At 38.3% G+C, this 27,712-nt stretch overlaps 1 protein-coding gene across 2 annotated transcripts in view; it reads right to left on the bottom strand.

Moving 5' to 3' along the window:
- The window catches only part of FBXW8 (F-box and WD repeat domain containing 8), a 1,953,337-nt gene that overhangs the window by 1,643,464 nt on the left and 282,161 nt on the right, over positions 1-27,712 (bottom strand). The window lies entirely within an intron of this gene.

Genomic DNA, 27,712 nt, shown 5'->3' on the forward strand with positions numbered 1-27,712 from the left:
TCACCAAATTAAATGTAAAAAAAAATGCTTGAATCAAAAGACAAATTAGTGAGATATAAATTAAAGAGATCAGCAAAAGATAAAATCTTGTAAGACTCTGCAAGAAAGAGAATACCAATCCGATTTACTTCCATTAATTCCAACAACAAAAATTCTGTTATCAAATAGCTGTGAAACCATGCAATTAAATGAGTCCCAAGACCTATTTTTTTTTTTTTCAGCACAGATATAAGTAAGCTGTAAGAGTCTTATATTCGGTTTAGTCAAGGGCAAGTCATGCCTACTAAACCTAGTGGATTTCTTCAAGAAGATCTCTAGAGTAATGAACAAGGGCAAAACCACGCATACTGTGTACCTTGACCTGGCAAAGGCATCTGACACAATACCTCGCTCAGGTAATTATAGAAAAACTCACACATTTAGGCATACAACTCCTTGTCACCCTATGCAAAGCCAAATGACTCATGGATAGGACACAAAGTTCTGTTGATAGTGGTGTCCTACGGGGCTTGATATTGAGACCTTACTTTTTGGAATATACTTCTCTGAAGTCAAAGCAAATGTAGAGGGCCTTTGACTGACCAAATATACTGATGACTGCAAACTGGGAGCAATCATTGAAGCCCCCAAAAGATGTAGATATCCTCCAGGAAGGTCAGACACAGACAAATAACTGATGTCAGACCAAGGCTTAAATCTCAATGCAAAAAAAAGGCAGAATTGTTTCCTTTGGGAAGATGACCACCCCTGCAAATTACAGCACTGATAACACTCCCTTAAGAGTAGATCTAATGGTAAGGGACTTGGGAACTCAAGTAGACAGTAACCTAAAACTCGATTACCATGTGTACATGGTGTTGAGAAAACCCTTCTTCGTGGCACAACTTATAGGTAAGGGCATGGCAGCCAGATATAACATCATAATCTAACTATACTCAACACTCATTAGAGCAATAACAGAGTACAATGCACCCTTCAGCATGTACCTGACCAGGCATTTGCAACAGCTGGAATGAAAACAAATTTCCTTACTAAACGAATACAGGATGTAAATAGCATATTCTATGCAGATTACCTCAAAGCCCTGTCCCTGCACTTGGTTTTCTTCTACTGACAACTGAGGGGTGGTCTAAACCTAATCTGCAAGGCATTCTCTGATCCAGCCCTGACATATCTACTACATATTCACAAAATAAATATCACTACCCAATCTAAGGATCTAAACCTCCTGTAATATAAACAAAACATGTTGGGGGGATAGGTACATGTCTCAGAAATTTCCCCTTCTCTGGAACAGACTCCCCATTCATATGACACACAGCTCTTCCCTAAGCCTACTGAAATACAGTTTGGACAAGTGGATGTGAAATCACAAATTCAACCCTGGCTTGTCGTCTTGGTCCTTTATAGACAGAGGCAGAATGTAGATACCCCAAGGCACAAGAATATACCAAAGCCATTCTAGTCCTCAGGCATTGATAACGGGGAAAATTAGGCAAGAATGGCAGGCTTAAAAGACTCTAGGGCAGTTAGCCTAGTAACCTCCCACGATCCTATAATGCCTGTGATGAAATCAATATAAAAACACACATCGAAAAAGAAAGTTCCAAAGCAGAAGAAACATTTTTATAGAAGCCCAGGTTGGATGGGAATTATTCCACTGTCAGTGTATGCATGCTGGGAGATATTAACTAAATCAACTTCTTATATTTTTAGTAACATCCTACAAAATAAATAACACCCAACCATCAAAACTCAGCTACATGAGAAAAAAGTTGAGCAAATCGATTAAAGAAAATGTGACAAATTTTGCAGTCATCAAAACCACCACCAAATGTTTGCACTCCTCCATCTTCATTAGGAACTTCCTGCTTGTGTTCCTCCAAGTTTACCAGAAAATGCCTCCTTGAACTACTCCATATGCATTAACATCTGTCTGTCTGTACAACTCCCATCTGTATTAGTAATGCCTGCTTGCATTCCTCAATCAGTGTAAAGAGCAGCCTGCTTGTACGCCTTCATGTGTACCAGGAACTGCCTGCTTTTACTGCTCCATCTTTATTTGGCACTGTCTGTCTGCTGTACCACTATATCTATACATCTGTACCAGGGACGGCCTTCTTGTACTATTCCACTTTATCAATAGCACAAATCAGAAACTTATTCCTAAACAAGAAAGAAAACTTTTTCAGCAGTGTTACAATATATCTTCGGTAAAACTAATCTAATACAAACTGAACAAAAAAAAAATTTAAATAATATACATGTGTGGACTTTTCTAGCCCCTGAACTCATATTTACAATGCCATGGCTACACAACAGTACCTAAGTGCAACATGCATACAAACATATTTAGTCAACTACATATTATACACTATAAGTTGAATAATGATGAAAAACTCCAGTCGACAAAGCTTAACACCAACTCAATGAAGTTGGCAAATTATATTTCTACAAAGTGAATGGCTCCCATATACACACATGCCGACAGACTGGATCATAACAAACAAAATATCTATACTGTACATCTAGGAAATTAATTTCATGAAGATGTCACAAAATCCATTTCCATAATTTTACAGTACAAAATATTTAATGCATCACACAAACTAGGCCTCAGTGTTTTTCATTCATCTGGGTCTTTACTTTTCATTTATTCAGCTTAAGTTACTGTTTCCAATTTATTCCACTGGTATAACCATATAAGCCATCATGCTGAACATTTAAATACTTCCAGTAGTTTTCTATGAACAGGCTATCCTACAGGTGGTTTCCTAATTCAGTTGTGATCTAAGTTGTAAGGTTTCTTGTTTTTCTGTAATGCAGTTAAGGTCACTAAAAGATTAACTAGTAATATGATGTAGAAGTGTATTTTGGTTGCACTAATTCTAATTATTTTATTTTTTAGTCGACTTTGCCAGTAATAACATTTTCAAACTGGTGGATGTGGTCTCATTTACATATTTTCACTTAAATTAGTTTTCTGGTTATACTAATGTTTGATTCTGAGATTCTGCATCTGAAGATTGATTTATACAGGATAGTTATTTACACAGATTTGGACATTTATATATAAGCTGTGGCTTATATTTTCTTTTTCCTTACTTTTCTAAAGTAAGGCTTAGTCGGAGAGGCATTGACATCCACAGAATGGTACTAAATGTTTAATAACCTGCCGATGACTAAGATTAATAAAAATTCTAAATTCTGTAAAATGATACACAAATTTATCACATTCTGGTACTAAACTACGTGATTAGGATGACTGTATAGTGACATGGGGCCTGACATATGAAAAGATTGTTCTGTTCTGAAGTCAAAATGAGTTACATGAAGGATTTTTTTCCCTATAAATTGAGAGAGAATACCAAAATCAAGCAAACTCCTGAATATACTTCAGGCTATGCAGCTTAACATGTGTGTAATCCATCACCATAGGTTGTTACTAGGCTGTCGGCCCTAGCGCCTATACAAGCCTAGCCATAACAATTCCATGGCTATTTCTTCCCACACTACTTACTTCCCTGGACCCCTGTCTAGCAGGGCGACTGATGTGATCCCCGGGTTGAATTTCCTTTCACCCATCCAATCATCAAGGTTCCTTTTGAAGAGGGCCAAAGAGGCGCTCTGCTTGACATGTATGGGCAGTCTATTCCAGAGTCTGGGGAGTCTCTGGGTCAGGAATCTATCCCTCCAGCATGTTTTGTTTATTGTGATGACAAGATTTAGATCCCTGGAGCATGTGGCTTTGAGGGATTGGGATTTCTTTAAGTGTAGCATGTCCAACAGCTCTGGGTTTGACACGGCCTTGTATGTTAAGCAGAGATCGCCTCAGAGTAGACGATATGTGACAAAGTATAGCTGGAGTTTTTTAAGGCGGTCAGCATTGGGCATCTGCTTTAGGCCTGTGATTCTTTTAGTGAGGTATTTCTGTGGCCTTTCCAGTTGTTGCAGATGTCTTGAGAGGTACATACCAAATGGGGCATTGTATTCTATAATGGGTCTAATGAGGGATGAGTACAATGGGACAATGACCTCCTTTTTTCTGGATGAAAAGCCCTTAGTAATGAGGTGTGCCACATAGAAGGATTTCCTGACTGTTCTGGCGATGTGGTTATTGAAGGTGAGACCACTGCCCACCTGTGTCCCTAAGTCTCTTATCACACTTTAGGTGTTTAGTGTACTGCCACCTATGTGATAATTCATGGTACATGTTTTTTCCCAAAGGTGATAACTATACATGTCTTGGCACTGAGCTTGAGCCCATGGCTCTGGCACCAAGCATTTGTTTCTGTAAGGTCCTTTTGTAGAGTATCCACATCATTTGAGGATTCACTAATGGCTCCCAGTTTGCAGTCATCTGCGAACTTTATTAGCCAGAGTCCCTTAGTGTTGGCCTGTACTTCAGAAAAGTAGATGCCAAACAAGAGAGGCCCCAGGACTGAACCCTGAGGTATTCCACTTCTCACTTGTCTGGAGCTGGATTTGGAGTCAGCCACTTTTACAGTGTGGGTTATGTCAGTAAACCAGTTGGCAACCAATCGAGTGACATAGGGATTAATGCCCAGCTTAGTAAGTTTATCTATGATTCCAGACTGGGGGATGATGTCAAAGGCCTTGGTGAGGTCCAGATAGGATGTGTGGATTGCCTTAACCTCGTCCTGAAGACTGATTCAAAGAAGTCAATAAGGATCAGTTGACAAGATTGGCCCCTCACGAACCCAAACTGAGTGGGGTCCAGTGTTTTAAGGTTGCCAATGTCTTTGTTTATAAGTTCCATGATAATACGTTCCATGGCCTTGCAGATCAGGCTCGTCAGACTGATGGGGCTGTAGTTCCCGGAATTCAAGGTGGATCCCCCCTTGTGGAGTGGGATAACTGTAGCTGTGCGCCACTCAGTGGGCACGGAGCCTGAGGTGAGGGTATGATGAAACATGACACTTAGGTGAGGCGCCAGTTCATTTTGTAGTTCGTGTAGTACACAGCCTGGTATGTCATCCCATGGATGCTGTATTCTTAGCTCTGGAGAATGCGTTTTTTACCTGTGTGGCCGTTATAACAGGAATTTGGCAATCTTCCAGTATTGAGATGGGCCATTTAGGGGGTGAGAGGGGGGTGAAGTTGACACTGAATCGATCTGCCAGGATATTGGCAATATCCTTGGGATCAGTATATTTAATGCCATTCTGTTGTAGCTCAGAGCAGATCTGAGCATTGCCATTTAGACTCTTGACAAAGTTATAGAATGCCTTGTGGTTGTCTTTGGAATCTTTGGCAATTTTATTTTCATAACTAGGTTTGGAAGATTTTATGAGGGGATCTCAGCTTCTTACTGAGGCTGGTAAGGGAGTTTTTTGCATCCTGGGATTTTCCTCTTTTCTGCAACAGTTTTTTCCTTTTGTTGTAAAGTTTGTTTATGGCAGTGGACCACCAGATTGGCTTCCTTTTTTTGGAGGAGAGCATCTTGGTTCTATTTGGGATGGCACGATTCATGCATGAGTGGATGTGCGCATACAGTGCCTTAGTGTAGGACTCAGCAATCCAACTTTCAGTTCCCGTCTGCATGGGTGTCATGAAGTTTGTAACTTCTGACTTGAGTAACATGAAGTTGGCCTTGGAGAAGATTTTTATGGAGGTTTCCTTACTGGGGGGGGGGGGGGTGTGGATGTTAAGGGTGATTAGCTTATGGTCTGACCTGACCAACGAGGGGGTGACCATAGGTGTGGAGCATCGATTTCCCATGCTGCTAATGACCAGGTCTAGGATATTGGAGCCCCTGGTGGGACTATGGATTAGTTGATCCAGGGCATTGGAATTTATGAATTCCAAGAACCGTTGGTCAAAGGTGTTGGTGCAAGAGTAGTTTTCCCAGTTAATGGCAGGGTAGTTGAAATCATCCAGTATTAGGGTGTTTGGTTATATATTAATATTTTCCAGTATGTTTAGAAAAGTATAAAAATACAAAGAGCAGCAGACAGGTCAGTCGTCAGGAACTGCAAGCAGCTATAAACCACACACTACGAAAACTTAACCTAGGTTTCGTCTTTTATTACAACAGACTTCTTCAGAACAACAGACTAAAAACTTTTAGATCAACTTCAACCATTAAATACTCTCATACTAATGGAATCTAATTAGTGATAATTAACACATTCTGAGCATACCCAATTATCAAAAAAACAAATGTAAATTGAACAAAACAACACACATAATCACTTAATATGTGAATAAAAAAGAAAAGAAAATTGTAATGAAATAAAAAGAGGGTATCCTGCTGCTTTGTGCCAAGTTATAAGTGATGAGGTAATTAGAAAAAGATATGATGGTACGTACAAGGCCTTATTAACTATGAGGAACAGTGAGAATACATCAAAGGGTGGTAAATACTGATATATGTAGTGCCACTTTTAATACCGGGAGGGTGAGTGCGTTTTTTTAGGAAATTAAGATAGTGGTGGTTCTAATATTACTGGAAGTATTATTTCAGATATTTATTTTATTACCACCTATTCTTATGATACCCAGTATATAATAGATATTGTACGTAACAACTGGAGGTCATTTACACTTGATAATATGGTTTGGGATAAATTAAGTAACCCCCCAAAATTTGTTTATAGAAAAGGGAAATGCTTTAAGCAACTTTTTGAAAGGGGTGACTGGTGTGTTGAGGATTTAGTCAACATAAATAGGCCTAATGGTAACTTTAAGTGTGGGAGATGTAGTATGTGTCGTTATATCATGCTCACTGATTCTAAAATATTTGTGGCTAATTTAGCTATTAGTCTACATGGGCATTATGACTGTTATACCAAAAATGTTGTTTACTTAACCTAGGTCAAATTTTCGTAATGTGTGGTTTATAGCTGCTTGCAGTTCCTGACGACTGACCTGTCTGCTGCTCTTTGTATTTTTATACTGTTGCTGTTGTGATTCAAACAATTGTTGGGATGGAGAGCATGGAATCGAGTTCGGACATCATGGGACTGCTGGAGCGCATCAATCAACAGTTGTCAGAGCATACCTTGCAAATTAAGCAGCTGGTGGAAAAGCAACAGTGTGTGGTCAACTCTAGTGGAACGTTTGGGAGTCCTGGTGTTCCCCTAACCCAGCCTACACCAATGGTTTTGACAGCCCCAGGTTCAGCTATCGGACTCCGTGAAGTGAATACTGGTGAGAGAGCCCGAAATGGGGGTGTTGGAAGCAATAGTATGATGGGAAATGGTGTTAATATGGACAAAATGCAATGGAAAGTCAACAAATATAATTTTCAGCAGGATAGTGTGACTAATGATGGTGCCAAAAAGGTTAATTAACCATTGGTTGAGCGTTTGAAAGAATTTGAGAGAAAACTGTTTAATATGAAGAAATTGCAGATTGAAAATTGTTATTTACATAAAAATATTGATATGGGGTTGGTTCCACAAGGGTTGCGGACATGGAAATATCCTAATGGGATTGAAGGGAAGGAAGAGATGATTGAGGAGATGCATAAGTTATACGATCGGACTGGGCTGGATCTTATGAACATTATGAGTAAGTACAATGATCAGCTGATTGCTCGCTATCTGGCCGACTTGGAAGGTGAAAATGAGATTATTTTGGCAGATCTTAATTTTGACTATTATTTGACAAATTACACCAATATGCTAGCAGGCATTGATTCTAGTTGCTCGTTAATCTATCAAAGAAAATCCAACAAAATTGTTCGTGATACTGAAGAGTATAACAGTAAAAGAGTTTATCCACTTTCCGCGGGTAACCATGGCAACCGGAGGGGTTTAGCCAATCGTGAGCTGGAGGTGGGACAGGAAATGACGACGAAGTTGGATGATTACAATAGAGGGACTGATTTGGAGGTTTCCCCTTTAGATGGAGGCCTAAGGCGGTCGGAAAGGTTGAGGAATCGTGGACAAGGGGGCCAGCAGCATCAAGGCGACGACAACCGTGACTATCAGAGGCAGGGGGCGAGGCCGAAAAAGTGGATTCACCCTCAACAGCAGCACCATGTGGGTCAGAATGGGTGGAGATGAGCGCTGCTTGTGGAAGTTCCTTTGCTGTAAGTGAGACTTTTAATGAACATGAAACAGCACAGGACGTGGTTTTTTGTGACTTTGATTATTCTCTAGAGCAGCAATATTTTGATGCCAAGAATTCTTTAGTTTACATGTCAACTAATCAGCAGCATGTCGGTGATATGGTTAAATGTAATAATTCTACAGTCATTGATGACGATTTAACTGCTGCTTTGAATGTTTCTATTGAATTAGATAATATTAATGCATTGGGTGATAGTATTTTATTATTTAGCGACTCGACTGTTAATGAAACAGCTGACTCGATGGGTGATTTGAGCATTCACCCTTGTCTTGATTCTTTTCAATTTATGAGCAATGGGGATGATGTAGTTGTTGAAAAATGTTTTACATCTGGGTTATTGACTGCTAATGGAGGCAATAGTGTTGTATGTAAGGGGCAAAATCACATGTTTGCTAATTTAAATGATGTGGTTGTTGAAGATTGTTTTACATCTGGGTTATTGACTGCTAATGGGGGTAATGGTGTTGTATGCAAGGTGTAAAATTACATGCCTGCTACTTTAACTGATGTTAATTATGGAGAATTATTTATTGCTGATGCAAGTATGGATGGGCAATTATCTCGATTGAGGTCAATGATGCGGAACAAGAGCATGAAAATGTTACATCAACAGGTTATCCTGTTGTTATTTTTAACGAATTTGATGATTATCGAGTATATAATTACTCTAGTAAAGAAATAACTAATGGTCATGTTGAATTGTTGTCAAAAGGTTTTTCCTTTCTCCCACTAGTAAGAGGGAAGTTAAATGATACACTTATTGATTTAAAAATGTTAACTAGAAAAATTAATCTCAAGTTAGTATTTCAAGGTGCAATAGAACGAGGTGGGGAGTTACTAAGAAAACCTAGTAAATTTAATCCCCCTTTAAATAGTATAGTGGCATTTTATGAGAAGATTTGTGAGTTGGACATAAGGGGACATATGTTCAGAAGTAGAAATTACGTTGAAAATAGGACATTTGATAGGGCCAACAACTTAAATGTAGATGAACAAAGATGCTTAAATGAGTTAATTAATGATAAATCAATTAGGTTTATGAAGCCTGATAAGGGCAGTGGTACTGTTATCATGGATAAGAATGATTACAGTAATTATATGTTGATCATGTTGAATGAAGTTACTTATGAAGAAAGTACTTTAAATCAGGTTAACATAGCATATTCTAAAATTGATTTACTAATCGAGGACTTATTAATGCAAGAGCAAATTGATGAGTCTGAATATTATTATTTAAGAAATGACTTTCCAATGGTAAGTAGTATTTTTGGGATCCCAAAAATACATAAAGGGTTGGATAATATCAAGTTTATGCCCATTGTGGACGGGAAACGAAGTAAGACATGTTTCATAAGCAAGTTTTTGGATTTTCATTTGCAGAAGGGTATCAAAAAGTTTGATTATATTACAAGGGATTCTTGGCACTTTTTGGAGAAGCTGAAGGCAGTTGCGATTAGTGAACATACAATTTTATTGACCATTGATGTTTGTAACCTATTTTCGGTTATACCAAGTGACATAGGTTTACACTGGCTAGAAAATCAATTATTTGTAACTGGGTTGTATGATCAAGATCGTATTAATTTGTTTACAACCTTGATGGAAGTAGTTTTGAATAATAATTACATATTCTTTGAAGGGCATTATTTTAAGCAAGTTACAAGAGTAGCAATGGGGGCAGCATGTGCCCCCATATATGCTAACTATATTATGTCCTTCTGGGAACAAGAATATGTTTTTTCTAGCATGTATAAGCAGTATATTCGGCACTATACCCGCTTTTTGGATGACGTTTTTGTGGTATGGGAGGGTAGTGTCGAGAAAATTGAGATGTTTATTGATTATATAAATAATACTGTGCAATTTTTGAAGTTTACCCATGCCTTTAGTAAGGATGAGTTGTCTTATTTGGATGTTAACTTGAAAATTGACAAAGTAAATAATTCATTGGTTTCTGGTATTTATAGAAAGCCCACCTTTTCAAATTCATATTTGAATTATTCTAGCTGGCACCCTGACCATCAGAAGAGGGCTATTATTAAAGGTCAGATGGTTAGAGCGGCCAGAATGGTTAGTGAAGATATTGATTTTTTGAAGGAGGTGGAATTTATCAAATGTAGGTTCTTAAAAAGAGGGTTTGTGCCAAGTTATAAGTGATGAGGTAATTAGAAAAAGATATGATGGTATGTACAAGGCCTTATTAACTATGAGGAACAGTGAGAATACATCAAAGGGTGGCAATACTGATATATGTAGTGCCACTTTTAATACCGGGAGGGTGAGTGCATTTGTAGGAAATGAAGATAGTGGTGGTTCTAATATTACTGGAAGTAGTATTTCAGATATTTATTTTATTACCACCTATTCTTATGATACCCAGTATATAATAGATATTGTACATAACAACTGGAGGTTGCTTAGACTTGATAATATGGTTTGGGATAAATTAAGTAACCCCCCAAAATGTGTTTATAGAAAAGGGAAATCCTTTAAGCAACTTTTTGAAAGGGGTGACTGGTGTGTTGAGAATGTAGTCAACATAAATTGGCCTAATGGTAACTTTAAGTGTGGGAGATGTAGTATGTGTCATTATATCATGCTCACTGATTCTAAAATATTTGTGGCTAATTTAGCTATTAGTCTACATGGGCATTATGACTGTTAAACCAAAAATGTTGTTTACTTAGCTAAGTGTTGCCAATGTCCTGCATTTTATGTAGGAAAGACTTGTATAGCATTTAGGGATAGAATTAGTGAGCATGTACTGGATATTAGGCATATGAGAAATACCAACACATTGGTCAGGCATATAGAGCAATATAGTGGGCATGAATTTAAGTTTTGTGTCATACAACACATTAGTAAGGATAGTCAAGGGGGCATTTTAGATGTTCATCTTGATATTAGTGAAATGAAGTGGCAGTTAACATTGGATGCCGCAGTGTTCCCTGGCATCAACGACCATATTAGTATTTCCCCCATTTTAAAGATAAGGCATCTTATGGGGTAAAATGTTTTTCACTGTGGTTTTATTATACATATTTTTATATATGTGTTTTAATTCATTAATATGAATAGCTAGTGAATTGTGTGTTGTTTTGGTGTCTTATAGTATATTTTATTCTTTATTTTTATTTCATTACAATTTTCTTTTCTTTTTTATTCACATATTGGGTGATTATGTGTGTATTTTTGTTCAATTTACATTTTTTTTTGATAACTGGGTATGCTCAGAATGTGTTAATTATCACTAATTAGATTCCATTAGTATGAGAGTATTTTTGTCTCTTATCTTTGTATTTTTATACTGTTGATGTTTAGACAGGTGTAGTGAGAATCTTGGGGTAGGGTGGGGGAACTGTAGCAAGCTACAATTTGGATTGCAGTCTTACCTAGTGTTAGTTGCACCTGGAGAATTTCAGACACATTGTGTTTGGTAACTAACCTGGTGGTGTGAATATCCTTGGTGAATATGGACACTCCTCCACCTTTAGTGTTTCAATCCTGGTTTGGTAGCCGAAAAGTGTGGTAAGAGTTGTAGCCTGGTATTGCACGGGTGCTCTCTGGAGCCTTGAACCAGGTCTCAGTTACTGCACAGATATCGATGTGCTCCATTTTTAAGAGTGCCTCGAGAGAGTGCATTTTGAGGTTTAGACTTCTAACAACCTCAACACAGCTACTTCAAACAATATAATCCACTTATGTCGCTCAAACTAGTATAATACCTTTAACTACCCACTGTTGTACTTTAAAACTGAAACAAGCCAAAGTTACTTTACAGATTTACCAAATCACTATGAAATCTGACAACACATTATTCACCTTTTAATACTAAACATAGGATATACTTCTCTAGCTGTTCCATTAGTATCCATCTTCAAGCCATCTCCTACAACTAGGATTATTTCCACTAAACTAAAACAACCAACTATAACCCCCCTACCAAAGACTGGAACTCTTAAAACAGCAGAAGGCTTTCACCCTATTGTTAACCTTGATCCTACAGAATCTATGGTCAAATCCATCTATTAGCTCTATACGACATCCTCAGTAACAGGCAGTATAGATTATGGCCCTAGTGCAGTAATACCACTGTTATTTGTGTTCTGTCAAATGAGATCTAAATCATCATCATCAACTCCTTTTCCCATTTAACATGAGGATGGGGTGTTTAATCAAATGTTACAACTCTTCTTGATTTACAGTCACTCTCCTACTTTCTTCAACAGACATATCTGCCCATTACAGGTAATCTCTCACACAATACAGCCATTTCCTGTATGGATTTTTTCCTGTTTCTCCCAAATCTTATTAAACCAAACCATCATCTACTTTTCTGCATAAGTGATCAAACAATAGTTATTTGTCTTTTTTTGACAATATCTGCAATGGGGACTACTGTGGCTTCTGCTCTGATGGACTCATTTCTACATCTGTCCCACAAAGTGCATCCCACTTCCCATCTCAGACACTTCCTCTCCATTATCTGAAGCTGTCTCTGCTGCTCTGCCATCACTACTCAGGTTTCTGTGCCATACTGAAGCACTGGTCGCATCACTGTAATATATATTTTGTCAGCTACACACAATGGCCCTGGCACTTTCTACCAGATGTCTGCAGCATCTCTGATTCTATTGCTGAGCTCTTAAATCATGCTTCCCTTCTCTCAACAACACCTCCTAGATACCTGAAGCTGTTAACCTGTTCAACTCTTTCCTCTTACATCTCAATTCAACTTCTGATTCCCCCATTAGCTGTCCTTAGTTTCATTCCATATGTTTTTAGATTTGATTAAAATCTCCTATCATTTTCTGAAGTTCCTATTCGTAATCTGCCTGTAGTGCCACATTATCTGCAAATAGCATGTTTGTTGGTGTCCCCCCTTAACAGTTTGCAAATCTTTCCATCACAAGCAGAGCTATAGTTGGTTCATCTAGCACCCGGTATCACTGTTTTCAAGAACCTGTCCCCCTACAACCCTCAACTTTAAGTTGATGTGCAAAAAAGACTAGTCCATCCAATGCCTTGGTGCTCATAGAATGAGCAACCAGATCCCATCCCCAATGTCCAATCTTCCTGTCATGCACCCCTCAACTTAAGGATTAAAAAAAAAAAGAAGGTCTGCAAGACTAATAAAAAGTTTTGTTTTCTGCTTTAAAATGTAGCAATCTACTTGCTACAACTTAATACCACACCTGAACTGCTGAAGTGCTTAAATCCTGTCTCCTGCTGCAAAAGGAGCATGTACCTTTGCTCCCAGGGCTGTTGCATCCTTCACTCCACCCTAGGTGCACTTCCGAACACCAGTATGAACAGGAAAAGTGCTCAGAACCAACTCCTAATGCACTCCCATTCAAAGTGGGAATTCCCCATGGGTCCAAATACTATATATATTTGTGTCATTGAGTTCTTGCACATAGCCTGCACCAAAAACTTTAAACAGAGGAATCATCTGGAGATTTCCCCTGCTTGCAGATGACAAGACACATCATTGTGACCTACTGCACAAGACTCAGTGGCTCACTGTCTCCCTATTTTAAACCAAGCTCCACAGCTCTTGGCCATACTGACATTCAAAATTCTTATGCTGGCTTACTGCCCCCACTAAAAACTAAACTGCCATTTACACAATAATTCTACTCGCTCAGAAGTAGTCAGGATGATACTCTTCTTTTAATCCAGACCAAGAGTTAAACACCCTATTGATGAAAAAGCATTCTCTTGAATATGACCTGCCTTTTAGAACCATCTGCTCCAGGTGTGAAAAATAACAATAACTTAGGCTCTTTCAAGAAAAGATTGAAATACCTCTAGTTTCAAGAGTCACTCTAAATGCACTTGCTTCCAAAACACTACCTAAATATATCCACAGAGCTACTTTGGCTGAAGCATACATTTAGGTTATTACCTCACAGAAGTTATTTATGTATGCTTTCTTTAGTGTAACTATTATTTATTTATTATTTATTTGTCTTTTGTTAACTGGGTTAGTCCAACTGGGCTCGTAGCACATTTTCAGTGGAGACCCAAGGAGAAAAGCTCCACAAATTAAAACATAAAATTAACAAAGTTGAATTAACAAGTGGCATTACAAGTAAAGTAAGTAAGAATACATAATAACATACAGTCATTACAGCCATTACCAGTTGCATTACAAATAAAGTGAATAAGAATACATAATAACATATAGTCGTGCCACATATGAATATGAATACGCAGCTACATACATTCAAGCCATAATGGAAATTAACAAAGGATAAAATTGAGTGAAAAACAGAAATAACTAAGAAAAAATGAAAAACAGAAATACTGGAGGTAGAAACGTGGAGTAAAAAGTGGAAATTTACAATGGGGTGTTGGAAAAAGTATAGCCCCACAGACATCTTTAATGACTAGACCAGGTAGGTAGAGGGGAGAAAGATGTATTAAACAGAAGGGTTGGACTACAAGGGTGGGGTAGAAGGTTTAGGAGGGTCAAGAAAGTGAAAAGAAAAATAGTTATGAGAAGGACGGTGGGGGGGGAGTAACTAAGGAAGAAAAAAGATGAGCTTTAAGTAGAGTATTACTCAGTGGCATAAATAAGGTACCACAGTGCTGGTTAATTACAAAGTTATGTTAATGTAAAGAGGGGAGAAATGTATCACGTATTGATTGAGGAGGTATATGTCAGGCAGGGTGGTGACAGGTGCAGGATGGAGAGTTAGCAAGGTAGTTTTTCAATTCTCCTTTGAAATGAATTGAAGATTGGATTAAATGTATACTAGAAGGGAGACTGTTCCAAGTTTGAGATACGGAGCATTTATAAAGTAATCTGCCTATTGTTTTGTTAGGCCTGAAAGTATCATGAAGAAGTTGGTCAGCACTACACAGAGATTGTGAAGGTTTGTATAGGGATAGTAGGGTGGACAGGGAGGGACAGTCTGCAGGTCTGCAAAGAAGAGAATGTGTCATCTATAGCTGAGAAAGTTGGAGCAGTTAGGGGAATTCAAGCCACTGTAGCTGTTTAAGGGCAAGACAGTGATGGGATTTGTAAGGGATATAGGTCTACCTTCATAATGCTGATCATGTTATGGTCGACCCCACTTCTGAGAATACCGAACTGCAACTTTTCAAAACGTCGAACACCAAATGTCCTAACGGCAAAATCACACCCCCTTTTTGACCCATGTTAGCACTGGTGTGGAGGTGTGGTGCTGTCGGAAATGCCGAATTCGAAGTTTTTTCGAAATTCAAAAGTTTTTGTGGTTCTGGTTTTGCGGAAACGGTTCGGTGATGTGGCCAGTCGGTTATATGTGATCGACATTATGAAGGTAAACCTGGAAATTACATGCAAATATGAAATATTTAATAAATAATTAATAAACAGTTAATTAATTAATATATAATTAAATATTATTTCATACATCTTGCACATAATGCACATTCATGACAGTAATATCTCTACCATTATGCAACACCACAGGAATTCTACTGTTGCATTCACAGACCATACAGTATTTTTTCTACTGTACTGGTGTATGCTCTGCTGCTCTATTTCTCTAGCAATTCCACTACCTTAAGCTTGAACTTTAATTTGCACCTATGTTTTCTATTATTTGTACATTATTCTTGTAATTGTAAGTAGCACATCATTTGTATAAAAAGTTTTTTTATTGCTTTCCACTTTTGTACAATCTGGGTGATTACTGAAAAGGGTCTGTAGACCAGCTCACCTACCCAGTAAACATATTGCTAATAAATAAATAGGTTCTACCAATGTTTCCAGGTCTTCATACTATTGCAGGACTACACAAATCGGTCTTCTTGAGATTTTGCCATATGCTTTCTCAAAGTCTAGGAATACTCAGATGGAATCTTTTCTCATACTGCATCCTAATCAGAATTTAAACTGCTTATCTCCCATCTTACATATTCACTCATAAATCATCCTCCCCAGCAATTTTATGCAGTGTATCAAGAGTACTATCCAGAGAAATAGCCCCTTTGTTCTTGTAAACTGGCACTAGAATGTTTGTTTGACACTAAGCTGGGATGCACCTCTTTCTCCATACTTGACATGCAACCTCAGGTGTTATTCTCTGCCTAACGCACAAACATCATGATCATATCTGCCATGACTTCATCTGAGCTTGCTGCTTCCACAAATTCATTTTCCTTAGTGCTGTTTTTACTGCTTCTAGGATGTTTTTCTTTCTTCTTTCACTGCAGGCTATGCAGGGGGCAGTGGAGTTCCTGTGAAGCTTTCTTCATTCAGAATCTTCTTTAAGTACTTCTTCCATCTGGCCTTTTTTGTCCTCTGGACTGGTGAAAAGATTACTGCTGGTATCCCTTATGAACAGCATCTGAGGATTGTCATTGCCCTGCAACCTGACGGAGCTTCCTTGTGCCATCTGCTGAGTCACCTCACAGAAAATAATAGAGTTTCTCTGACACCTTGTTTGCCACAGTGACTGCTCTCAGTCTGTTTGTTAGACAATCAGTACTCCTTGGCCTGGTCCTTGTCTTCTATCTCCCACTTCTTCCTGCACTATTACATTCTGATATCTTCCTAGACTTCTGCATTATACCACCAGATTTCCTTATGTACATTATTTCCATACCTATCTTGGCTGCATATCTGTTCTGTCATCTTCAAATATGAGACACTGACATTCTTCTTTAGCTTTATCCATTTCCACTTCTACCTGAGATGCTAAAGTTTCCACTTCTACCTGAGATGCTAAAGCCCTGAGTATTTCCTTAAAGTCCTTTGCTTTTATTCTTTTCAACGTGTATGTCTTCAGTCTAGTCTCTGTTGACATTTGAGCCTTGTTTGACCACTGCTTGCAGCTAATTGTGGCCTTGACTATTTCATGTTGTGGAGCCAACTGTTTCACTGGGGATGGCGTTGCAATTTCTGAATCTACCCCAATGCTTTTTCCTTACTAGAAGAAAGAAGATAACTCATATGCCTTACGTTTTCCACTTGTGCTCAAATTAACCCATCCCATTTGGTTAGAGATCGGCCTTACCATTCTCATGGTCGATAATTATATATTACATCTAATGAGAATAACTGTGATCATACCACAGATAATTTGAGGGTTCCATGCATGGGATAAAACATTTAAGAGCTGCCTCTGTCCATCAGTACAGGGGCAGTGCTGTAGTAAATTTTCTGTTGCTCATCCACAGATCCAAGTTGTGCTTGACTATGGACAGGGATGAGCTTTATTTTATGTGGATGGGGAGTCTCTTCCAGAGCAGTGGTATCCTCTGTGAGATATACTGGTCCAACCAAACCATTCAGTTGATTTTGTATAAAAGGTTTAGATCCCTAGACTGAGTATTTCTGATTCCATTTAACTTGCTGATGTGCAGTAAATCCATCACTAGAGGGTGGGAGGATGCCTTGTATGCCAGACACAGGTCACCTCTAAGCAGTCTGTAGGATACCAAACATAGTGACAGGGCTTTGAGTCAGTCTATGTAGGACATATTGTTTAGGCCTTGTATACCATTAATAAGGTATTTCTGTGGGCATTTCAGGTGTTGTATGCATATGGACAGATACATGCTAAAGGGGGCATTATACTCAATGACTGGCCTAACAAGGGCTGAGTAAAAGGGAACAAAGACACCACAAAATTTAGACACAATATCGTTTTTATAATCTCTGAAATATAGAAGAATTTCTTTGGTCAAAAGTTAGGTCACTGTCCACATAAATTCCCAAATCCCAAACAAATGGGCAAACTCTTAGAGATGTGTTGTCAACATACCACTCAAGTGTCCAGATTTTCACAGAATGTCCAGATTTTTGCCTCATATTTTTGGTCTGTTCCTCATAAAATGTGTGGTTTTTCTGGGAAATCACTGGGATGATCTAAGGATTGAAGTAACTAAATAATGATATACACTTGAGATGCAGATTTCAAATCCTTCAGAAAATGTATGTTAACACAAACCCTGTTACTTTAGCTACTTCCTAAGTTTATAAGAGCAATAATTAAAAATTGTCCCTATTTTTGGGTCTTTGTCCCCCCATTTTGTCAGGCTTTGTGTAGATTTCTTGCATTAAGAGGTTGAGAGCTATAGTTGTCAATGTGGTAGTTCCTGGGTAGATGACTTCCTAAAAGGATACAATAATGCATTTTTTGGCATTTTATTTCAGTCCATGATATTGGCACCAGTTCTTTATTTGGGAGTAACCTTCCTGCAGGATGGCTAAATCAATTGGGGATTCAATGGCTGCTCCTAGTTTCCAGCTATCATCAAACTTAATCAGCCAGAGCCTTTTGGTACTGGCTTTTACTTCAGAAAAGTAGATGCCAAAAGGATAGGTCCCATCACAAAACCCTGCGAGACTCTACTGGTGACTGGTCGCCTTGCGGATGCAACTTCTCCTATTTTGATTTGCTGCATCCTATCTGTGAGCCAGCTGGCAATCCAGTCAGAGACATACTGGTTTAATTTAACTTTTACTATTTTCTGCTATGCCTGAATGGGGAATTGTGTCAAAAGCTTTGGCCAAGTCGAGGTATGCAAAGTGTACCATTTTGCCTTCATCCATTGCTTTGGTGACCTTTTCTAAAAAGTCCACCAGGATGAGTAAGTATGACCTGCTATTGATGAATCCAAACTGAGATGGGTCCAGTGTTTGGAGGTTCCCCATGTCCTGACTGATAAGTTCTATAACAAGCATTTCCATGGCTTAGTATATAAGGCTGGTCAGACTTATTGGTTTATAACTGCCTGAGTCTGAGGAAGATCCTCCCTCATGCAGGGGAATGAATGTAGCTGTTTTCCATTTGTCTCGTACAAACCCTTAATGGAAACTGAGATACAACAGTGTTGTTAGGGGTGTGGCTACATCCCGCTTCATTGCAATTAAGATGCAGCCACTGATACTGTCAAGGCCCACTGATTTCAGTCTTCCTGATTTTGGCATGTATTTAGATGTAGCTTTGCATTTGTTACAAACTGAAGCATATTATATTTTTATATTAGAAACTTTATACCTTATATACATGAATAATGAACTGAATTGTAAACATTTACTGTGAAATATGTTTAACATTTTTTCTTCACTGGTTTATATACTGATCTAGTCCTTGCGAAGCATCAATAAATGTGCAGTTTTTTTTATTCAAAACTAGCAACCATGATGGCAATGCAAGTCTATGGTGCTACTTACTTTTATACACTGATTCCCCATGTGTGGAATAATTTGGACTGCTTAACCTTTCTGAGGACAGAACATTTTTTTTTCAAGTAGGCATCACAAATGTGTTCAAGTGACTCTCAAGTGCTGGACAAGTCTGTATCACACACACTTGACCAGTTCATATGTTTTTATGCCATCGTAAATGGTTGACAAGTCCAATCTAATGACATCCAAATGATTTACTGTGGTAGCATTCTAAGAGGATCCAGGAATAACAAACTCAAAAGCTGAAAGATCAAAGTTATCTAGCAGCCAAATCAATTTAATTTAAATAATAAGGTCTGAAATATTCAAGAAAATAACTCAAAGGGGCTATTATTAGACGATGGAAAATGTATCAATTGAGAATTATTATAGACAGAGAGAGAGACGCACACGATCTAAAAATTTAGTTTCCATAAATGATTTACCACAATTTATATTAGGATAATTATTACTATAGGTTTGATTGGCATATGAATTGATAAAGTTTATAGGAACCAAGTTTGCTATGTCACATTTTGCCTTGGGCTTCTACAGCAAGCAATTATTCTCAGTCAGAAGTGCAGCTAGCTCAACCAGCACCCTGTGCCGGTCCCATGCTCTAGCACCTGCTTCAAGTGAAGAGCAAAAAACAGCAGTTTCCTTCTAGTGGCACATCAACCACGTGGCCAGATGCACGAGACACACTTTCCCCCTCCTGCCCCAGCCATTCAGGTCCCATTTCTGTGCCCTGCCCATGACCCTCCTTCCTCACATTTTAGTATTAAAAAAAGAGAGAAAAAAATCTTCTTTTAAACTGTAGCAAACTATTTGCTACAAATATAGCAAACAGATACTACAGTTTATACTCTGCTTGCACGGATCAATACAGCACTCATGTTTTAGTTGAAAAAATCTTATTTTAAACTGTACCACAATGCTTGCTACAAATATGGCAAATGGTTACTACAGTTTATACCTTGCTTGCACAGATAGCTATGGTGCTCATGTTTTAGTTAAAAAAATTCTTCTTTTAAACTGTAGTATACTACTTGCTACGAATGTAGCAAGCAATTGCTACAGTTTAAACCACACACAGAGCACTTGCTCAGGTTTGACCACAAATGCAATACCAACTTTTAAAAGCCAGTATTGCAGTAAACAGGGATCAGGATGATGGATGGCTGACTCCAACCATGGCAGTTCCCCCTCTCACTCTGCCCTAGCTACTATTCTCAATCAGTGCTTGTATTCAGCTACCTGAATTTTACATTCACTATCCAATGATATACTTCTTGCAGCAAATTCAGCACTAAAAAATACATTTAATTCTCCCTCTGATAGAAGAAATGCACAATCAGCCTTGTTTTAATTGGGTATTATTCAGTCATTACACTACCAGGCCTCAGATATAATCATAATCCTACACTATTCTGAGTGAGCAAAAACTTATAATACAAGGATCTTGCTTGATAAACTGGGCACTAGTGCAATATACTTTCAAAGAAAAATTAGACTTTGTAAGGAAGTTACTTTCTTGCCCTTTGGTTCTGATGGACCTACAAAAAGTCTTGGACACTTTAATCAGATTGCTCAAAAGAATCTTTTAATAGCTAATATGGAATTTGCTTGGATCAGAAAATGGTGTGATCAGCAGAAAAAAATTGCAGTTTCTAATAACTTTATATACTTCTCTGATCCACATCTATTTAATACTGGATTAAGTCATTTTAGCGTGCTAACAATAATTTATGTTAGGAGAAGGAATAATTTCACTGTGGCAAATGCCTTCATTATATTTCCAACAAACGTCATACAAGTTTCTCCACTCTCCTAAACATACGTTTCAGTGGTGTGTGTGTTTAAGATTAACTCCTGCATGAATGATGACAGTGTCAAAAGACCATTTGTTCTTAAACAATCAATTTAATTGACTGGGAATATCAGAAATGTTTAGCCTCCCCCTTTAGACTACAGTTAGTCAGTTTTTCCTTATCCAAGTTATTCAAGGGTCTAAAGTTTTTTTTTTCAGCACTAAATCTCCCAAAATTAAGATCCTTGATGGCGGACCGCACATTCTACTATATATGGACAAACACTCAGGGACAAAATCTAATTCTGGTAGATGGAATATTCCTTTTAAGGCTCTCCTTTGACTAAGAATTGGAAATAAACTACAAGTGTACTAGGATACTAGAGCATTTACCTGTTGTTTTCTTGCTACACAGTGATGAAGATTCATCTTCACTAGGTAAAAATTCCTCCTCAAGGCAGTTTAAGGTGGAGGGTCCACTACTTCAGCAATCTGTGCTGCTAACCCAGTAGACAGAGCATGCTGCATTGAAATATCCATTCTGTACTCGTCACAGAGCTGCTCAGTCTGGCTATCAACTGAAAGGCCTAATAATAAGAGTAAGAGTAGTGGGACATGCTGTACTTGTCTGGTTACATTTATTTTTATTTTATTTATTTAACATTTGTTTACCGGGAAAGTCCGACTTGGAACAAAGCCAATTTTCAACGGAGTCCCGAAGGGAAATGCTCCAGAAACATGTCTTTGTAATGTGTGAAGAAAGCGGAGTACCCGGAGAAAACCCACACAAATGCAGGGAGGATATGCAAACTCCACACAGAAGGCACTCCATCCGAAAATCGAACCATACAAAATCTTGTTGTGAGGCGACAACACTACTGCTGTACCACTGTGCTGTACATATTAACGGTGTATGTATTGTGTTATCAAGACTCTACTTGTACTCAAATGGCAACATCATGCTAACTGATAACATGCTCACTTATGTTGTCATGTGCTCCACAAGTATCTTTCCTGAAGCTGGTCAGCTGAATATCTAAATCCACTAAACATCTACAGTTATTAATAACCAATGAGACAGTATTTAAGAACCAGTCCCTATTCACACTGTGCAATCTGCCCTTGATGCAGAAATATACTACTACTTCCTCTAACAAGGAGGATCACCATATCTGAGCAAGTGTATCCATTATGGCAACAGCAGGTTTAAAATGTATTACCAGCTATAACAGCAAAGGGAAATAAATCACTCTGTTTACATTATTCTAATGAGCAAACTAATAAACGTTAAGTAGTAGTGAGATGAACTTGGTTAGAAACTACTTTATAAAATAAAAACATATTGTAAACCTAACGCTCAGAGACCCTAATTTTCCAGCATTTCCCAAAAAACTTCTGAAATCATGGAAATTAAACATATTTCCCGATTCCAAAGCCAATGCAGTTTAAAGCATGGACATTCACATTACTGAAGGAAGCCGACTGGCTACCTCCAGCAATGTAGCCAAACACGACCCCCCAAATCCACACCTCCCTCAGTCATCAACAAAAAATTAAAGTCTTCAGCTTCCTACAGTAAAGCAGCCAATTGCGACCAACCAAATACCATGTCCACAGCCTCAACACAAAAATAAAAACAGTAATGACTTCTTCAGAGTGGCTTCCTACAATAACTCAGCCAGTCCACACCCCCCAGCTCTTCAAGTGTCGATAAAAAAAAAACAAACCTGAATCAAGCGCCCTTCTGTATCGGTTTTACGGTACAGAAAAAAAAGAAAAGGTTCAAGCCTGCCCTGGGCAATACAGACCTCTCATCTGTCCCTATTTTGGAGGAATATGCCTAGTTTTCACTACTGATTTTCTATGCGTATGCTGTACCTATTTCTGGTGGTATGTCACTATTTTCAGGCTTGCTTTACCCTTCACACAATTTTCATAACCAACTCCCCTCCCCCCACGATCACACATGATTTTTGAAGCTGTGAGGAGCACAGAAAATCACATTATATGGCCAATATACAAGGGGCACCAACAATTAAAGAAAGAAGATGCACACCTTACACCTCTCATTTTCAGAAGCAAAAATAATTTTGTGGCAGACATTCACAACAGAGTTCATTAAAGTCTATAAGTGTTATATTTCCTCTTTGATAATGTGTCTAATATTTTTCCATTCTGTCACTGCTTTTTAAACATTAAAAATAAATAAAAGGACAACGAGTGTTGAAAAATCCACAAAAAGAGGCAATAAGAGCTAGCGCTTTCTTTCACTTTATTTTCCGTGAACTTCTTCAGAAAAAAGACAATGAGCCCCCTCATGCTCATGTCTTTTGTATAATACATACAGGAAATGATGTCACCAATTAACTTATTCTGTAATTAATAATGACTGTTTAAAATAGTAAATAAAGGCTTATGATGCCTTAAATGTTAATATCTTCTTATTTATACATTATTTGAAAGACATACCAATAAAAATTGAGTTCAAATCAAACACTTAAAGGTACTTTGTGAAAGAAGTACTAATTTTTTAGTCGTTTTCTTACATAAAACTACCCTACTTTTTATAAAAAACATTCTATGATCTTCTGTGATATAAAAAAAAATAATAATAATAATAATCCACAACACTTGTTGAATCCATGTCTAAGTTCAATACTTATTCAATTGTCATGTGCCAATACCCATACAGTTGTCAACGATAGTTGTTTTTAATGTGGGTTACATTTCTAGTAATGAAATAAGAGCTGTAATTAATAATCCCAGATCACATGTTGTTGGCCCACATATTGTGGACCAACTTGATCTCGTGTTCCTAATCAGCATTTCTTACCATGTCGCTACATGGACAATGGAAACGGCACCCAGGTGCCACCCGGTGTGTCATCTACTCTATTTGTCGCCAATTCAATGTGACCGGCCCAAATGGCTGAACCCAGGTCCAACCGACCAAAAACCCTCCTGTCCAAAGATCTCCCTTCATCTTCCTACCAAAATGCGCCGCTCCAAACTCCAAATTGTTTTGGTCATGAACTACGGTGTCCTAACGGTACCCTACTATACCATTGTCCATTACAGAATAAGTTAATTGGTGACATCATTTCCTGTATGTATTATACAAAAGACATGAGCATGAGGGGGCTCATTGTCTTTTTTCTGAAGAAGTTCACGGAAAATAAAGTGAAAGAAAGCGCTAGCTCTTATTGCCTCTTTTTGTGGATTTTTCAACACTCGTTGTCCTTTTATTTATTTTTAAAGTTTGTTTTTCGGTTTGTCCGAAGTCAACAAGTGCTTTTTAAACATGTTTTTCTGAGTATTATATAACATTCATATTGGAACATTGTTCTTTTCCTATTTTGCTGATGTCACCAGAAGCTGCAATGTGTCAGGTCCGCTTAAAACAAAGAAGGGACCCGAGTCATTGCAGCTGTTAAAAAAGCAGCTCCTCAGCAGCAGCAGTGTCTTTAAATACCTGCCAGCTAAGAAGCTATTTTTCATTTTTTGCAACTGTTCTTGTAAGGACAACTTTTTTCAAAAAGACTGTTTAGATGTCTGTCTTTGCAAAGACATCATATCTCAAAACATTAGTATTTGCATTGGGACTGTGCATTATTACTGTGAAGGGCTGCAGTACGATAGACAGAAGTCCCATTAATTGATTTTTTTACATTTTATTCTTTGGGGATGGATTGCGTTTACATATTCTATTAAGTAGAGCAACAGTTGAAAGACCAGGACAGAGCTGCTAACAAGTCTCCAAGAGAGAAGAAAGTGGGGATGGAGATTAAAATGTTGAATGATTTGTGTGTATGATGGTTTGTATGTATATTGGTGAATAACGTGGGTAAAGTGTTTTTTTTTTAACTTAATTGTTCATTATTTTTACATAAGAATTTTTTTTTCTTTTAAGTGGCAGGGGATGTGATGGGAGTTGAATAACTTTTTAGGTGTTTATAGTTAAGTGATGTCTGGTGAATGGGATGACAGTATAGTATATGGATGAAAGGGACTGATCCCTATTGCTGCGTGTGTGTGTGTGTGTGTGTGTGTGTGTGTGTGTGTGTGTGTGTGTGTGTGTGGGTGTGGGTGTGTGTGTGAGTGGTATCGTCCACTATAAGTTCGACACAGCTGGGCATTCCCTCTAAGGTTTCAGACATAGCTAAAGAATGCCTAATGATTGCCTTTAGTTAGGGATGCTAATTTATACTCGTAGCTAGCCTTAGAGGCCTTAACAAGATATCTGATTTGCTTGTTCAAGCTGTGGATGGTATTCTTCCTCTGTTGAGTTAGTTCCCCCCTGTTCTTAGATATCAGTTTCTTTCTTTTGTTGTAAAAGTTATTTATACTTACAGTTCACCAGGGTGGCTTGTTTTTTTTTTGTAGGGATGATCTGGTTTTGTTCCTGTTAGGTACAGCTGAGTCAATGCATTTGCTTAAGTGACTATACAGGGCAATTGTGTACTTCTCTGCATAGAAGTCACTGTTGTCTATGTTGGCAGGGGCTTTGAAACTTTTTATACCATCGCAGTAGGCAACAGTTTGCTTTGGAGAAATTTTTCAGTTTTTTTACTCCTGTGGGGGTGTCGGGTTTGATCTTTACTTCAAACGAGACAGATTTATGGTCTGACCTTAGCAGGTAGGACAACACACGGGGGTTAGTGCAGTGACCCCCCCCATGTTTGTGAGCACTAGGTCGAGAACATTTGAGCCCCTTGTTGGGGTGCAGACCAACTGTTCCAGGGCATTTGAATTAACAAAGTCCAGGAACCTCATAGTGATTGTGTTTGTGCTTGTGTAAGTTGCCCAATCTATGGAAGGATAGCTGAAATCTCCCATGCAAGGTGTTTAGCTGTATGCCGAGTGAATCTATTAAGTCCAGGTAGGCAGTGTGCTTCTCCTAGTTCATTAGGGGGGGCTGTAGCTAGTGGTGATGTGAAAGGGTATTCTTTCTATAATTAATTGGACCTGAAGTAGCTCAAGAGAGTCATACTGTTTCTCTCAAGGTGTATTTAGATTTAATGAAGATGGCTACACCTCCACCTCTGGGTCTTTAATGCTCATTTTGGGGTCTAAAGACATGGTAGCCTTGTACAGCCAGGGTTCTCACAGTGGCCTTGAGCCAAGTCTCTGTGAATGCACAAATGTCAGCATCTTCCAAGGTGAGCAGTGTTTCCAGGGAGTGTAGTTTATTGTTAAAGCTCCTAGCATTAAGCAGCATGACCTTGAGTTTGTCTTTAGTGGATTTCTTTACATCGGAAGATTTGTAGTTTGGACATTACCTAAAAAAGGCACTATGGGGGAGGCAAGCATCTTTGCCAGCATCCAAAAGTCTTGAGGAGACAGGTGAAGGCACCTTTGGCAAAGTAGTGTAGACTGTCAACCATGTTTTCCCAGGCAGACAGATACTGAATCCCCCTGGAATGACACCAGACGCTAAGCCAATTATTGAAATAAATAATTTTTTGTCTGTATTGTGGCATCATTATTGGTGAAGGTAAAATGCTGCTTAGGGCTAAGATATACCTACCTGGGATACATAATCTGATAGTTCGGTCTTGTTTCTCTTTATATAGTCCAGGGAGGTAAGAATTAAGTCATTCACACCAACATGTACTATGACAAGAGTCATAACGGTAATTGTTGTTGAGCAACTTGAATGCGTGTGTGATTTGACAGATCCCAGGTACCTGAAAGGCAGCTGACTGAACTTCTCCTTGTTCAACGTAGTGAAGGGGACATCTGTGTGTCTCACTATCGAGTCACCTATAACCAGAAAATTTGGTTTTGATGTGGTTTGCCTTAATGGCTTAATTGTTAAGACATGACTGTGTGTGTTGTTATGTGTGGTGGTGGATTCTGTTCATGTATTAGTATGTGTATGCTGTTTGTGTTTGGGAGGTTGTGAAGACTGCCAGCCCTGCTAGCTAGAATTTTGTAAATAATCCTATGTCATTTGTGAATAATAATATGATTTGTATGCTTGTCCTACAAATGTAACAAAACTGTATGTTCTGTACTGAGCTTCAAGAATGTAACCACAATGTACCCTGCTGGAAAAGAGCAGAAATGTGTATAAGCTATATGCCTATGCAAATGTATGTTTTGATAGTAAGAAGCTGGAACATACAGAGCTAACTTGCAGACCCTCAAGCAAATAAGCTGAAATTGTTTACGATTGTATTATAGCTCAGTTTCAGCAAGAAGACAGAATGTCTACAGTTAGAGTTTCTTTCTATTGTCTTAAGACAGAAATAATTACTATGTTTAAAATGTAAAAGTGTTAATTGTTTTACGACTTCCAATTTCAGGCAAGCTTCTAAGAGATAAGTGTCAGCTTCTAAGAGGTAAGTATTTTTCATAAAGACATGCTAAATTCTGTTGGCATCTGTTTAGCCTGCAACTAGAGGCAGGTGTCAAATAGTGATGTCATCTAGCTAACCCAGCAGTAATGCGTATTATTAATTTGAGAACCATCTCAGAGAGAAAGTCTGTGCATTTTGTATTTGTCTCTGAACCTGTAAACATCCATTCTGCACTTGTATTTGCTTGCTCTGTAAGCAAGACTTAGATCATAGTATCTCTCTTACAGATAGATAGGAAAATAGTAAGATCAGTCTAGAGGTTTTCTGTAT

Source organism: Protopterus annectens, chromosome 4.part0, assembly GCF_019279795.1.
Source record: "Protopterus annectens isolate FY-2018-M chromosome 4.part0, PAN1.0, whole genome shotgun sequence".
Taxonomy (NCBI): domain Eukaryota; kingdom Metazoa; phylum Chordata; order Ceratodontiformes; family Protopteridae; genus Protopterus; species Protopterus annectens.